Source organism: Crotalus tigris, unplaced genomic scaffold (assembly GCF_016545835.1).
Source record: "Crotalus tigris isolate CLP2741 ecotype Arizona unplaced genomic scaffold, ASM1654583v1 scf7180000017661.16357234195:1864864, whole genome shotgun sequence".
Classification (NCBI taxonomy): Eukaryota; Metazoa; Chordata; class Lepidosauria; order Squamata; family Viperidae; genus Crotalus; species Crotalus tigris.
This window is the reverse complement of record NW_024096548.1, coordinates 1,170,488-1,183,948: the sequence shown is the minus strand read 5'-3', so window position 1 is coordinate 1,183,948 and position 13,461 is coordinate 1,170,488.

The following is a 13,461-nucleotide window of genomic DNA, read 5'->3' as shown; positions in this document are numbered from 1 at the left end:
TCCCCTTCTTCGTCCTCTTCCTTGTTCATGACAACAACAGATTGCACTAGCACTTAGCCATTATTTAAGCAAGGCCAGCCAGTTAGTTATAATAATTTATTAATTTATCACCTGTTCCTTATGCATTTGAATAAAAGTGCTGTCCGGCGAGAAACAGCCTTTCTGTTTAATTATTAATCCCAAAAGTAATTAGAAAAACAGTGCAATTGTAGAGGCCATTGATAAATATATATATATGTATCTGTTTCCAGCCAATATAGTATGGACATGCTATTCTTTCTTGGCAGTAAAGGGAGGGAGGGGTTTGTTGACATTGTCCTCCAGCCACTTTGGAAGTACATTGGAAAGCAGATGAATACTGAGTTTATTCCCAAAATAGCTAGTGTATGAATGGGGAATTGTTTAAGTGCAAGGCCAAAATTATAACTGAAACAGAGGATGATAAAAATAGAACAGCTCCAATTACATCAATGTATGATGGGCCTAATAATAATAATTTAACTTTTAATAAAGCAGGTTGAAATTTACAGCATGGTTAGATTGCCATGAAAGAGGAAACATTCCAGATCTAATAGAAATCACTGCTGAGATTTCCCAACTACAGCCCTTCAATGTTGATTTTATTTCCAAAAAGTGGGCAAGCTTTCCTTCCTTCCTTCCTTCCTTCCTTCCTTCCTTCCTTCCTTCCTTCCTTCCTTCCTTCCTTCCTTCCTTCCTTCTTTCTTTCCTTCCGATGAAGTGAAATTTGCAGGAAACACATATCTGCAGAAGAGTGTCTCTGGCCAATTCCAATAGGAGGCGTTGTCGAAAGGGAAGGCGTGGTGATAAGGAACAGAATAATAGAATAACAGAGTTGGAACGGATCTTGGAGATCTTCTAGTCCAGGGGTAGGCAACCTTGGCTCTTTTATGACTCGTGGACTTCAACTCCCAGAATTCCTGACCAGCCATGCTGAGGGAAAAAGGAGAGGTTTCTGTTGCGTCCTTGGCGGGAAAGCAGACACGAGAAGCAGCTGGAGTTCTCAGTTTCTTTTATTCAGCGTTCAGCTTACAGGAAGATGGCTTCAGCCTCGCCCAAACGCCTCGCAGCCTCTTATATAGGCAACTCCCGGGTAAAAGGGTTACTTTTCCCGCGCCAGCACCCGCGCATGCGCACGGCGCTGGCGACAGCCTGTCTGGTCCCGGGCAGCTTTGCACCTGCCCGGGACTGCCTGCAAACGCCCGAGCCGTTTGCAAAGGCTCGGGACATAACAGTTTCCATGCTGGCTCAGGAATTCTGGGAGTTGAAGTCCACGAGTCATAAAAGAGCCAAGGTTGCCTACCCCTGGACTAGGAGAAGGACATACGAGTTTTGGAGAAGGCCTCACGCTGCCTCAGGGAGAAAGGGGCAGGCTAGGTGCACCTCAGCAGCAGGAAGAAGAAGATGGCAAAGGAATAGAATAGAATAACAGAGTTGGAACGGATCTTGGAGATCTTCTAGCCCAGGGGTAGGCAACCTTGGCTCTTTTATGACTCATGGACTTCAGCGTTGCCTACCCCTGTTCTAGTCCAATCCCCTGCTCAGGCAGGAAACTCTATACCATTTCAGACAAATGGTTGTCCAATCTCTTCTTAAAAATCTCCAGCGTTGGAGCATTCACAGCTTCTGGAGGCAGGTTGTTCCACTGATTAATTGTTCTAACTGTCAGGAAATTCCTCCTTAGTTCTAGATTTGTCCTCTCCTTGATTAGTTTCCATCCATTGTTTCTTCTATCATTGAACAATGGTACACTTTCCTCAATAAGTGGGAGCTGGAGACTACAGAGGTGGAAAAAATATGACAAGATGACTTTTGGCCCACCATTATTGATTCCATTTGAAAAAAAGTTTCTGTAAACCCAACTTTGAGTCTCACCCTTTGTCTCATCTCCCAAAGTCCCCTACTTATCATTCAAAAGAGATGATCGAAAAGCCAAAAAGGAAACAAAGAGACCAAAACCACCTTCTCACCTGCAATCAGCCCTCAGAGAGCAGAGATTAACACCAAGATTAACACTAGACAGGGGTAGGCAACCTTGGCTCTTTTATGATTCGTGGACTTCAACTCCCAGAATTCCTGAGTTAGCATGGCTCAGCTTGGAAACCTCTCCCTTTCCCCTCAGCATGGCTGGCTCAGGAATTCTGGGAGTTGAAGTCCATGAGTCATAAAAGAGCCAAGCTTGCCTACCCCTGCACTAAACCAACAATCAAGAAGTAAACAATGCCCCAATTAAGGAACTATCAAGTCAAACAAACAAGCTAACAGTAAACAACAGCCTAATCAAGAAACTACCGCCCACTCCCACCAACAATGAAAGGGCAATTCACTAAAAAGAGAGCAAACCTCACTTCCTTCTAATTACAGAATATCAGTATTGGAAGGGACTTTGGAGGTCGTCTAGTCCAACCCCCTGCTCAGGCAGTAAATCCTATACCATTTCAGACAAATGGTTGTCCAATCTCTTCTTAAAAAATTCCAGTGTTGGAGCACCCAGAACTTCTGGAGGCAAGTCGTTCCACTGATTAATTGTTCTAACTGTCAGGAAATTTCTCCTTAATTCTAGGTTGCTTCCTTTTCTTGATTAGTTTCCATCCATTGATTCTTGTTTTGCCTTCTGGTTGTGCAATGAAACGTCTGCAAGAAAACAACCAAGCTCAGCAAGCATCAAGGACCTCACAGTCCTCAGATGCGTCCAACATGGCCTTGGAGTTCACCTCTGATTAGCCAATGGTTGGGCTGTAAAATTGCCAGCCAATCAGCACTCATTAATAATAATAACAATATCATCATCATCATCATCATCATCATAAAGTTGGAAGGGATCTTGGAGGTCATCTAGTCCAACCCCCTGCTCAGGCAGGAAACCCTATACCATTTCAAACAAATGATTGTCCAGTCTCTTCTTAAAAACTTCCAGTGTGGAGCACTCACCACTTCTAGAGGCAGGTTGTTCCACTGGTTAATTGTTCTCACTGTCAGGAAGTTTCTCCTTAGTTCTAGGTTGCTTGTCTCCTTGATTAGTTTCCATCTGTTGCTTCTTGTCCTGCCTTCAGGCGCTTTGGAGAATAGCTTGATTCCCTCTTCTTTGTGGCAACCCCTGAGATACTGGAACACGGCTATCATGTCCCTCCTCGTCCTTCTCTTCATTAAACTAGACATACCCAATTCCAGCAACCGTTCCTTATATGTTTTAGCCTCCAGTCCCCTAATCATTCCCTCATTCAAAACTAGCCAGTCCTGGAGTTTCCGTCAGCACCCAAGAATGCTTGATAAAATAAAAAAGGACAAAAACACATTTGAGGCTGTATCTGCCAGTCTGTGCATTGTGTTGTTAAGCTAAGCGAATTCTGATAGTGTAGCAACCCACACTATGGAGCAACGTTGTCTTCCAGGACTGGGCTGTGTGGAATGGAATTGGGAAGTGGGTGTGCAGAGTCTGCAGAAAAAGCAGAGTCAGGTTGACATGGCTGGAATGTGAATTTTTGTTCCAGGGAAGACCTACCAGGCTTTAAAGAATTTTAGGATTATGCAAAGCATTACTAGCCTTGGCTGTTAATATGTGTTAGGCAAAAATGTAGTGGGGGAGTGGTTAAATTATTCCACAGATGGGCTTATTAACTTGCTTATCTTTTCCAAGTGTTCTCCTTATGTTAGTCAGTCGGACAAGAGTTGTAAAATGTTTTCTGCAACTTATGAGGACAGAGGGACCCCCCCCCCCGCTATTCAGAATAAGATTAGAAAGGAAAAATAAGCATGACAATGATATAAAGTAAAGTATCACTTCTGATTTATCAAAAATAAGATAAAAGAACGCAGGAAGTCCTCAACTTACAACAGTTCATTTAGAGACAATTTGAAGTTACAATGTCACTAAAAAATCGTGATGTATGACCATTTTTCACACGACCACTGCAACATCGCTGTCATCAAAATTCGAATGCTTGGCAAGTGGTTCATATTTATGACGGTTGCAGTGTCCTGGGATCACCTTTTGTGACCTTCTTTCAGAGAAAGGCAATAGGGAAGACAGATTCATTTAACAACCGTGTTACTAACTGAACAGTGCGGCGATTCACTTAACAAGTGTGGCAAGAAAGGTTGTAAAATGGGGCAAAATTCACTTAAGAACTGTCTGGCTTAGCACAATTGGGCTTGATTGTGGTCACAAGTCAAGGATTACCTGTGCAATTTTCTTGAAGGGGTGTTTGCTTTGTTTTGGATTTTGGCTTGTCTGCTTGTTAATTCTTTCTTTTGGCTTGCTTGCTCCTTAATTCCTTCAGTTCCTGCAAATCTAAAAAATAAAAATAAAATGTGCCTTACGGTTACTCTGCAAAATGTACTCTCAGCTGCTTCCATTCCTTAATTCACTACAATCTCTTGGACCTGAGAGCCATACGGATTTATTCCTTGGCCTATCAGAGATCACGCTCAACAGAACAGCCAAGGCTCTCAAAAAAATTAGATGTATCTAGGACAAAAGTCCTAATTTCCTTCAGTCTAAATTCAATTCCACTAAGTATTGTTAGCAGGGTTACATCCCATGCATTGTTGATATTCCATCCAGTTAAAAACTGCAATTAAGTGGAAATTTTAGGAGGATCTCTGCCAATGGTTTCCAGGGATTTCAAGGTCCAAATTTCAATTGCACGGCCTTGCTTTTAATTGACACTATTATGATTTTGCTTAGAAGATTGGTAGCCTTGCTTTCCCTTCTATAGATTTCACAGTGTCTATTGTGCAAAGATGATTGTAGTCCTTCAAGTCTGTTTCCGGTCACTGGGTCCCACGGAAAGCAAAGGAAGATGCTTATTTTCTCCCAGCCGTCAATCAACTGACCGCTTGACATCTCTGTCGGAAACTCAGTTCGAGGACACGCTTTGTTGGGCAGGAAGACTGACAGAAGGATGAATGGGCGTTGTTTCACCTCCTCAAATCAACCCGTTGCTTCTGCTGTCCACCTTCACCCCTCCCCTACAAAGTATCCCAACACGGGTTCCTAGATTATTTATGTCTGAACAAAAGGACCGGCTTATAGCCAGCTTGAAAGCTCCCAGGATTGATTGTCTCTGTATGGTGGAAAAAGAATTGCTTGATGGGGCCCTAGTGAACCCTCTTTCTTTTGACACAGCAGAGGTTGGCTTTGAAATTTAGTGCGGAATCACCATTCTTCACTCAATGACTTTCTTTTTAGGGAGAGAATTTCTCCCCGTATCATTGGCCTTTGATGATCCTCCATTTTTCTAGCTGCTTTGACCATCTTTTTCATTGAGGCTAAAAAATCTGGGTTTGGTTTAGGAGAATGGTGCACAAACAGGTGTACTTCATCCTCTTTTTAAAAGATGCAGTTTTCCTGGGGGCGAATTAACCCCATTCAACATACATTAACAATGAATTGTATTGTCGATCCCATGTTATAATTCCATGAGGACAATCCCGTGATTTCTCTGTCTGTTAAAATAATTAATATGAAAGCCTAAACTAACTAGGAAACTAAACTAACTTGGAAACTAACCAAGGAGAGAAGCAAGGTGAAATTTCCTAATGGTGAGAGCAATTGAACAATAGAATGGGTTGTCTTCAGAAGTTGTGGGTGCACCATCACTGGAGGCTTTTAAGAAGAGACTGGACAATTATTTGTCTAAAATGAAACAAGGTCTCTTGCTCAAGCAGGCGGTTGGACTGGAAGACTTCCAAGATTCTAATATTGTTTCATGATACTTGTTATTAGTTGCGAAGTCGTGTCCGACCCATCGTAACCCCATGGACAATGTTCCTCCAGGTCTTCCTGTCCTCTGCCATCTTCTGGAGTCCATTTAAGCTTACGCCTACTGCTTCAGTGACTCCATCCATTCACCTCATTCTCTGTCGTCCCCTTCTTCTCTTGCCCTCAATCTTTTCCAGCATTAGGCTCTTCTCCAGTGAGTCCTTCCTTCTCATTAGGTGGCCAAAGTACTTGAGTTTCAACTTCAGGATCTGGGTTGATCTCCTCTAGGACTGACCGGTTGGATTGCCTTGCAGTCCAGGGGACTCGCAGGAGTATTCTCCAGCACCATAGTTCAAAGGCCTCAATTTTTTGGCGCTCAGCCTTTCTTATGGTCCAACTTTCACAGCCGTACGTTGCAACTGGGAAAACCATGGCCTTGACTATATGCACTTTTGTTGGCAGGGTGACATCTCTGCTTTTTAGTATGCTGTCTAGATTTGCCATAGCTTTCCTCCCCAGAGCAAACGTCTTTTAATTTCTTGGCTGCAGTCCCTATCTGTGGTGATCTTGGAGCACAGGAAGATAAAATCTGTCACTACCTCCATTTCTTCCCCGTCTATTTGCCAGGAATTGAGAGGGCCAGATGCCATGATCTTGGTTTTCTTAATGTTGATGGTATTTCCATCTATTTTAGTTGGCTGCACACCCAACATGACTTAATCCTGGATTCTAGTCATCAAAACTCATACTGGTATTAATACTTCAGATTTTATCAATCTTTGATCTTTTACTACATATATTGTATGCTATTGGTGGAGATCTGAAATTCGCAGGCACCTTTGTTGAAGGATTTGCTCCTAAAGGTCTTTTTTCAAAAGGCAATTGGATTTTCTTTGTTTTTCGTTGAAGGCGTTTTCTCTTCTCACTTCTTAAATTTTCTACTCCTGCCTTAGTTATGGAAGCTGATTGGGCAACTTTGGGCCAATCACCAGGAGACTGTGAGTTCTAGTCCTGCCTTAGGCATGAAAGCCAGCTGTGTGACTTTGGGTCAAACCAGGAGACTATGAGTTCTAGTCGCACCTTAGGCACAAAAGTTGGCTGGGTGACTTTGGGCCAATCACCAGGAGACTGTGAGTTCTAGTCCCACCTTAGGCCCAAAAGTTGGCTGAGTGACTTTGGACCAATCATCAGGAGACTGTGAGCTTTAGTCCCATCTTAGTTTTGAAACCAGATGGACCTCCTTAACAGAGGGGACTTATAACATTTCCTGCCTCTCTGCTGTGGTGGATCAGGAAGATATGGTTGAAAAAATATGTTCAAATAAAGGGTAGAAGCCATTGTTCAAGGATGCTTTAATTCAGATTCTGGTATTGCAAAATAACCAAGTTCAAATAAACCTACTTCAAACACATTATGAGAAGGTTGAGCTCTCTAGAGAAGATACTGGGAAAGGTAGAAGGAAAGAGGACAACCAGCAGCAAGGTGGATGAACTCAGTTACAGTGGCGATATGCATTGTTGGAAGATCTGAAGGACCAGCTTGGAGACAAATTGTCATGGAGAAAATCCCTCTCTGTAGTTGCTAAGAGGTGGATGGACTCAGGGCTGGTGGCAAGGAGTGCACCATTGGGAGGTTTGAAAGAACAGGCTAGAGCAGGGGTGGGGAAGCTTGGCTCTTTTCTGACTTGTGGACTTCAACTCCCAGAATTCCTGAGCCAGCATGGCTGCCAGCATAAAAGAGCCAAGGTTCTCCACCCCTGGACTAGAGATAGATCCTCATGCAGAATAACAATCTATGGGGTTGCTAAGAGTTGACACCGATTCAATGGCATCTAATCAATAATAATGAATTGCTGCTTAGGGTGGGTCCAAGATATTGGTGTTCTGTACTTCTACTGTCTTCACAGGACCCAAATGCCTCCTTTTTCAGGGTGTAGACTCCCCTTCTCCTCCTTGGTCACAGAAGGAGTACAGAGATTCAACATAAGTTGGATATAAAAAAATATTACTTAGTTTTTCAATAACTTATATATAAATCTTAATATTTTATAGATTGTATTTTTTTTCTTCTCTTTTCTTATATTTCTTATTTTTATTTTATCTTATTTTACTTCTTTTTTATATATACATCTTTTCTTCTTTCTTTTCTCTTTTATTCTTTTTCTTTTTAAGCATTTTTCTTTTTTAATATTTATGCTTTTCTTTTTTACATATATATTATTGTTAATTATCTTATAAGTTTATGTAATGTATTTAGATATATTTATGCTTTATACTTTTTTAATTTCTTTTTAAGATTTTTAGAAATTTTAATTAAGCCTATATTCAGCTCTGGGAAGGTAGGGGGGGATGGAGTGGGAGGGTTGGGGTGGTTGGGCAGGGTTGTTTTTTGTTTTTTATTTTTTATTTTCCCTATTTGTAAAAATTTTAAAAATTTTCAATAAAAAAAAAAAGAAGGAGTACAGAGATTCTTTGACCTATGACCGCAATTGAGCCCCAAATTTCTTTTGCTAAGTGAGACAGCAGTTAAGTGGGTTTTGTCCCATTTTACGACCTTTCCTGCCACAGATATTAAGTTACTCATTGTCGTTGTTAAGTGAGGAACACAATTGTTAAGTACATCTGGCTTCCCCATTGACTTTGACTGTCAGAAGTTCGCCAAAAGTGATCACATGATCCTGGGACATCGCAACCCTCATAAATATGAGTCAGTTGCCAAGCGTCCGAATTTTGATCACGTGACCGTGGGGATGCTTGCAACAGTTGTAAGGGGGGGGGGGAAACGGTCATAAGTCACTTTGTTCAGTGCTGTTGTAACTTTGAACGGTCACTAAATGAATTGTTGTAAGCCAAGGACTATCTGTCAGTGGTGGTCTGAAAGGGACCACCGAAAAATGCAATCTTTGACAGGGTTTGCCGAAGGCCTATATCATCTCCCTTGATATTCCCCTCACGCGCGTTATTCTGTTACGAGCCTCACAAAATATTTAAAAGACGAGTCCAGGCTTTCCTGGATTTCTGGAAAAGGTTGAGTTTTATTATGGTAATGATGAAAAAGGGAGGGAAGAACCCACTCCCCTCCCTCTCCGTTAACACAAATGCCAAAGCTCCCATTTGTCTAGACTGTGCTTAGAATAACTGAACTTTTCAACTCTTTGTTGAATGGTTCATCTTGTTATGCTTCTTCGGCCTGACCTATTTCCTCCGCTCTTCCTCCATCATAACTTTTCTGAATTCTCTCCAAGGGCGGTGAAGGGATTTTTTCTGAGGGAGGAATCGGAGCCATTGAATCAGAATTAGCTGGCGGATCCATGTAGGGAGGGGTGTCCACTGGGTATATATTCTGCAGACACTCCAGCAGGCCAGAAATTAGAACACAGAATCATAGGGTTGGAAGGGACCTAGTCAAATCCCCTGCTCGAGCAGGAGACCCTATAACAGGGGTCTTCAAACCTGGCCCTTTTCTGACTTGTGGACTTCAACTCCCAGATTTCCTCAGTCAGCCTGTCTGGCTAAGGAATTCTGGGAGTTGAAGTCCACAAGTCAGAAAAGGGCCAGGTTTGAAGACCCCTGTCCTATACCATTTCAGATAAATGGATGGCCAGTCTACGGTGACATGATAGCAGTGTTCCAATATCTCAGGGGCTGCCCCAAAGAAGAGGGAGTCAAGCTATTTTCCAAAGCACCTGAAGGCAGGACAAGCAGCAATGGATGGAAACTAATCAAGGAGAGAATCAACTTAGAACTAACGAGGAATTTCCTGTCAGTTAGAACAATTAACCAGTGGAACGACTTGCCTCCAGAAGCGATGAATGCTCCAACACTGGAAGTTTTTAAGAAGAGACTGGACAGCCATTTGTCCAAAATGGTATAGGGTTTCCTGCCTGAGCAGGGGATTGGACTAGATGACCTCCAAGGTCCCTTCCAACTTTATTATTATTATTAAAATCAATGTGGAAGTCAGTTTCACTTAACAACTGTGTTAGCAACTTAACAACTGCAGTTAGAACAACTTGCCTCCAGAAGTTGTGGGTCTTCCAACACTGGAAGTTTTTAAGAAAAGATTGGATAACCATTTGTCTGAAATGGTATAGGGTTTCCTGCCTGAGCAGGGGGTTGGACTACTCACTAGAATACCTCCTAGGTCCCTTCCCGCTCTCTTATTCTGTCTCTTTTTAAGAGCCTCCAGTGATGGAGCACCAACAACGTCTGTAGGCAAGCTGTTCCATTGGTTGATTGCTCTCACTGTTAGGAAATTTCTCCTTAGTTCTAGGTTGCTACTCTTCTTGGTTATCCGTTGTTTCTTGTCAATTCTCATATCAGGCTCCAGATTTTGTGGTTATATATTGCTTCATGCTTCCCATCTCCTCATCTGGAGAGTTCCTGGAACAGCAAGTGATAATTTTGGTTCATTTTGGACAGGAGAATTTGATAAACAGAGGACACCTTCATTTGCATAGAATGAAAGGACACCAAGATAGGAGGTAGAATGTAGCCTTCCTTGATAAGCTGAAAATACCTGGCTAGTATTTGCCTTGGGAACAATAGGGAAATTCCAGCTCAGAATTTAATCAGAAAATCATCTGCAATGCTTGATCTCTTCCTCCCTTCTGCTAAGAAAACCATATGAAATATCCAGGTGTTGACATGAAAGAATTTGCTTGCTATAAAGACAATGAAGGCCATGTTAAAGAAAGTCCACTGTTCTCTCTCTCTTGATACAAGCAAGCCTTTGCCACCGTACGTTGTCTTGAGCTAACAGTTTCTTTTTCTATTCCTTCATGATATGTGTGTGTGTGTGTGTGTGTGTGTGTGTGTGTGTGTGTTTGTGTGTGCACCTTCAAATCCATGTTGACTCTTGGCAACTGGGCTGGTCCCAGCAGTTTTCTTGGCAAGTTTTTTTTTTTTTTTGGAAGTGGTTTGCCATTACTTCCTTCCTAGGGCTCAGAGAGATTGACTGACCCAAGGTCAACCAGCTAGCTTTGTACCTAAGGCAGGACTAGAACTCACCTTTTCCTGGCGATTGCCCCAAGATCACCCAGCTGGCTTTCATGGATAAAATGGGACTAGGACACACAGTCTCTTGGTTTCTAGCCTAGCACAAAATACTCTGTCTATCTGTCTCTCTCTTTCTCTCTCTCTCATGATACTAAGGTGGCCAACTTTTTTACAATGAAAAGGAGGACACAAATAAATTGAAGAAAAAAATATTGTAAATAAAAGAAACATTCATTGCAACAATAATATAGAATACACTATAATATGATAAATGCATAATAAAAACATTTGTAACAATAACATTTTATATTGTAATTATGCTCACATGCTGCGCCCCCGCCCGCAGCCGCCCCGCCAGCACTGCTGCCCTGCCGTGTAGAGGGCCCCGTGGCTCCCAAAGCACCAGCTGCACTGGCTCCGGCCCCGGGGAGCAGCCCGCCGTCGACACACCCCGCCTGCAGCCACCACTCCAGCACTACCGCCCACCCTGCGCAGCCCCATGTAGAGCAGGCCCCGCAGCTCCCACAGCATGGGGGCAGCTGGTCACCGCCGCCCCTCACACCCCCACCCGCAGCAGCCCCGCCACCCCTGCCTCTTGCACCCTCAGCCCTAGCAGGAGCGAAGATCAAGAGAAAGTTAGTGTGGAGTCGCTGCTCCAGTCTCCTCCAGGTATCTTCGGGACTAACTAGGAGATGGTGTAGTTGGGTAGCAAGGAGGGGTGCAAAGTTCCTGCCAATTTGCCTTCGCTGCAGACAACTTGCATGTGCAAAGTTTGCCCGCCGCACTCAGCAGCAATTCCTATTGGCTTTCGAAAGCCAATAGGGGGAGTAGCACAGCTCATGCAAAAGTTGAAAAAAAACCATCAAAAAAAGGTGCCAGAATGCCGTTCTGAGTGTTCTATGAGAAAAAAAAAGCCCTGCAGATTAGTCTTCAAATATCGAAAAGGAGGACATGTAGGAGGACACTTTTTGAGGGAGAACAGAACTCACAAAAGGAGGACTATCCTCCCTAAAGGAGGACGGTTGGTCACCTTAACGACACACTATACAGGTAGGCCTCAACGTACGCCCACAATTCAGCCCAAAATTTCTGTTGCTCAGCAAGACAGTTGTTAAGTGAATTTTCCCTCATTTTATGACCTTTCTTGCTACAGTTGGTAAGTGAATCACTTCAGTTGTTAAGTTAGTAATAGAGTTGTAAAGTGAATCGACTTTGCTTGTCCGAAGGTCACAAAAGGTGACCTCATGATGCCGGGACGCTGCAACCGTCATACATATGAACCAGTTGCCAAGCATCCAAATTTTAATCACCTGACCACAGGGAATGCTGCAATGGTTGCCTGACAAAATGGTCATAAGTCCGCTTTTTCAGTGCGGTTGTAGCTTCTAATGGTCTCTAAATGTACTGTTGTAAGTCAAGGACTATCTGCGTTTAAAGGCAAAGAGGGTTCCATTGACACTGGAAAGGAAAACCTGCCTAATGTTGCGTTTTCGAGCAAATTTCATGCACTGAAACATATTATTTGCAATGTCTAGTTTTACAAAGCAATCCCCTCATTTGTTCCCCTGCCCAGCTGGGTAAAATGCATCAAACGTCGGAGGCCTTTGCATCTCTCCTGCCTTTTTTCAAGTTAGTCCGGAACGCAGCCATTTAAAAGGAATAACGGATTCAAGTTTCAGCGACATTTTTCCCCAACTTTGCTCCCTGTTCTCTCCCTGCCAGAACCCTCCTCTGCCCCTCCCTCACCCGATACCAATTTATGCTCACGTTTTTCCTCTCTCCAGGGAGAAGTTCCCCGTCTGGAATCAAAATGATGCCGAGTTGATGGCTGTGCAGATTGCAGTACATCAAGGGAAGATGAATTGTTTAATTCACTCTCTGTCAAAGGGGCAAATACATCACCTGCATAATTTGCCAATCATGGGAAATTTATTGGAGCCCACCGGAATTTTATCAGAAAACATGGAAATTTTATGACAGCTGTGAAATATGAACAATCTACGACAAAGAGGAAGAAGAGACGTTTTCACTAGGAAAACCAAACCCCAAAAGCACAGAGATATTTTCCACTTGCTTCCCTTCAAGTCTTCTTTTATTTTGTCTCTGGTTCCATGCTCCACTTATCTTCAAGCTGGGGACAGTTTATCCTGTGACACGAGTAGTTCTTGTCTTACAACCATTCATTTAGCAAATATCTGAAGTTACAACACCACTGAAAGAAGTGTCTTACAACCGGTCCTCGCTCTTATGACTATCACAGCATTCCCCATGGTCACAGGATCAAAATTTGGGCACTTGGCCACTGGCAGGGGTTTACTAGGGTTGCATCCTGTTGCATCACTATTTGTGATCTTTCCCACCAACTTCCAATAAGCAAAGTCAATAGGGGAAGCTGAATTTGCTTAATGACTATATGGTTCACTTAACAACTGCAATGATTTGCTTAACAACCAGGGCATAAAAGGTCATAAAACCAAGTGCAACTCAAAACACTTTGCTTAGCAACACAAATTCTGGTCCCAACTGGGGTTGTAAGTCACGGACTTTCTGTGGTTCTCCCAGCAGAAAAGAGGAGGCTGGTGTAAAAATGTGGGAATTGCACATAAAACACAAGGAGACTTAATGTTTATGGAGCTTCTCAGTCACATCGAGGTCATGGTTGTCCCAAAGATGCTTTTTCAGGAGGCAACTGGACTTTCTTGTTTTCCTCTGAAGACATTTCGCTTCTCATCCAAGAAGTTT